The 3,114-nt window shown below is 37.4% G+C and overlaps 1 pseudogene; it reads left to right on the top strand.

Annotated features, from left to right (window-relative positions):
• The first annotated feature begins 1,769 nt into the window (after positions 1 to 1,769).
• Positions 1,770 to 2,815, top strand: LOC102968811 (annotated as a pseudogene).
• Positions 2,816 to 3,114: the final 299 nt, after the last annotated feature.

The raw sequence follows: 3,114 nt of genomic DNA, 5'->3' as shown, positions 1-3,114 counted from the left end.
TATTTAGCTTATTTTGCTCTAACTTGAAAAACAGGTCTCTTGTTTCTGCCAGCACTTGTAACCAGAGAATGATTACCACATGCAGGTGTCACTGATTCGTTGGAATTGAAAGCTGCACAGATTGGCTTGGAGGCCTGACCGATCACTTTATCCTCTAATCTTGGTTTACTTCTGCCAGATGCCATTAGAGAGCAGTCGTAGCTTTTTTGACTGACAGCATAGCTAATAAGTAGGATGAATGTCAATATATCATTGGTGTTTGTGGGGAAAACATACATATACATGTATATACATATGTATGTTATATGTTTAATGCATACATATAGATTACCTATAGATTATATAGATATCGATAAATAGATTGATAACCTTGTCTATAAGTATATATTTTCTAAAAAAATAAGTTATAAATACATTTTGGCCAACTGTATGTTTAGCCAACTAAACAGCCAACTGCTGTTGAGAATTCTGTTTTCTATTCTTAATTTTCCAAACTACTTTGCAGTAGTGTCTTCAGGAAAGGAGATATAGGGGAAAAACAAGAATTACAACACCTCCCATCTAACGAATAGGCATTAACATGTAGGGCATAAAACTTATACATACTTACAAATAATTATCACCCCTTTCAGATGATAAAGAAAATCCTTACTAATTATGAAGACTGTGTCTTCATTTTACAGAACACACAGAAGCTCTCAATGTATCTTCACATAACTAATCTTTGCAGTTGACTGGACGTTTCAATCCCCTTTTGAAAATGTACTGACTAAACTACCATGCCTAGTAAGCACCTGTCTTCTGGACCTCTTACTTCTCCTCATGAAACCATTGCTAGATATTGCAGATGAGGTCTTAGGATGTCTTTTTCTGTAAAAAGATGAAACACAAATCAGCAAACTACAGAAAAGGGTTTCTCCACTCATCATCCAGTAGCTGCATATGTTTTTAATTTGAACTAAAGTTTTAAGGTGTGTGTACATTTTTTGTTTGTACTTCCTACTTTATATTACTTCTTCAATTAACTGGCCAAATAATTACCTCAATCAAGTAAGATACGATGGTTCCTATTATGGAGGTTCCTGTTATGAATTTGGCATAAAATATAGGTCTTATTAAGTTATAACATGGTGATGGCACTGAAACTTATACTTGATCTCAGTATTTTAAGCACGTGTCTTTATTCCTCTAAGTCAGAATTGTCCTTACTTAGAAACTAAATATATAGAAATTTCCAAGCGCAGGGCGCCTGGGTGGCTCAGTCAGTTAACCATCCAGCGTTGGCTTAGGTCGTGATCTGGCAGTTCATGAGTTTGAGCCCCGCATGGGGCTCTTTGCTGTCAGTGAGGACCCCACTTTGGATCTTCTTTCTCCCTCTTTCTGCCCCTTCTCAGCGCATGTGCTCTTTCTCTCTCTCTCAAAAAAAATAAACATTAAAAAAGAAAATTCCAAGTGCAAATAATAATAGGGTAGGAGAGACTGAACTTCTATTTGCCAATAGTTTAGAGACATGTTAAAATTACCTACAACTGTTGCTGCCTCAAATGATACTTGAGAATTTAAAAAAAAAATCTACTATTAAAGATTAATTTCATTGTTTTGCAAGTCTTTCTGATATGAATGAGAAATGAATGAATCAGAGATTCGAGGTTGGTTAACAGATAAAAGCTCCTAGATGGTGGTGTGCCCAGAAGAGCATAGAACCCCCACTCCCCACCTCTCCATACCTTGCTAAAAGTATGTCTTCCATTTGTCTGCATTTGAATTGCATGCTTTATAATAAATTGGCAAATAGTTCTTCAGACACTGCATACTTGGCAAGGCATGTTGGTTTGACTGTGGGAATCTCAAAGATACCTCAGCCCTCCCTGTTAATGGGCTTTGTGGCTCTGTTTTTCAGTCCATTGTGAATCAATGTCAGCAAATTTGTATTTAAGAAGCTAAAGTTGTATGGAGGATCCACAAATATAAGCCAGGTTCCCTACTGTGTCAGAAACGCGCATTTTAGAACCAACTTTGGAAATGCTTTTAAGCTGGAAGTTTCATTGTGAGCAACATTAACAGATCAACATGTCCGATTTCCCATGGGAATTACTGCAGAGAGTTTTGCTGCAAAACATAAAAGTGGCAAAGAAGAATGTAACAAATATGCCCTGTAATCACAGCAGAGGGGAAAAGCTGCTAATGATGCCGCTTACTTTAATAATGAGATGTTACCAACTGAGGTGAAGACAGAGAAGGGAATATAGGCAGTGCAAGTAGCTGAGCGTGCTGGGCCCCAAACAAGCCTGAAACAGTTAAATAAACTTCCTGTAGTATTCAAGAAAGAAGGGACCCTCACTTCAAGGAATACATTGGGAATGTCTGGCACTTTCATAGCTAGTGAAGTTGCTGGTAAGGAAAACAAAACAAAACAAAACAACAAAAAAACATAGCTTCACATGACTGGCAAGAATTATGGGCTATTTTGTGTCTGAATGTGATTCCTCTATCATGGATATTGGCCTTCTCTCTGCTATCAGTGCGGCAGTAAATTAAAAATAAATTTAAAAAAGACCGAATCTTAAGGACATGGATTTGGTAGAGGTGAATGAAGCTTTTGTTCTCCAGTACTTGACAGTCAACAAGATCTAGACCCAAGTAAAACCAATGTGAATAGAAGAGCCATTGCTTTGAGTCAGCCATTGCAAGGATCCAGATATAGATTATTGCATACCTGGTTCATGAATTAAGATGTGATAGTGGAAAACATGCTTCCAGATCAGCTTGCTTTGGAGGGGTGGCCAAGGTGCTCATCATTCAGAGCACAGCCTGAGGAGAGTAAGGATACCGCCAAGGCCCTCTGGAACTTTACTTGGCTAGGCCACATAAAAACAGGTAAAGATGTACTCATCCTGGATAAGGGCTCAGGCCAGAAATGTTTCTCTAATTTGTACCTGTCAAATATGCATTTCTGAACTAAAATATAATTGGAGAAGGCCCTAAAAGAAATCATATCCTTGCCATAACCAAAATACATGCTTTAGATGGTATGATTGAAAGGAAATTGAATAAATTTTGCCTTAACTTCCAAAAGTAAGTAAAAACATAAATCAATCAATGAATAAATACCTC

The sequence above is a fragment of the Panthera tigris genome, chromosome C1 (genome assembly GCF_018350195.1).
Source record: "Panthera tigris isolate Pti1 chromosome C1, P.tigris_Pti1_mat1.1, whole genome shotgun sequence".
In the NCBI taxonomy this organism is placed as follows: domain Eukaryota; kingdom Metazoa; phylum Chordata; class Mammalia; order Carnivora; family Felidae; genus Panthera; species Panthera tigris.
Note: the sequence above shows the minus strand (reverse complement) of the source record. Positions and strands in the feature narration are given on the sequence as shown.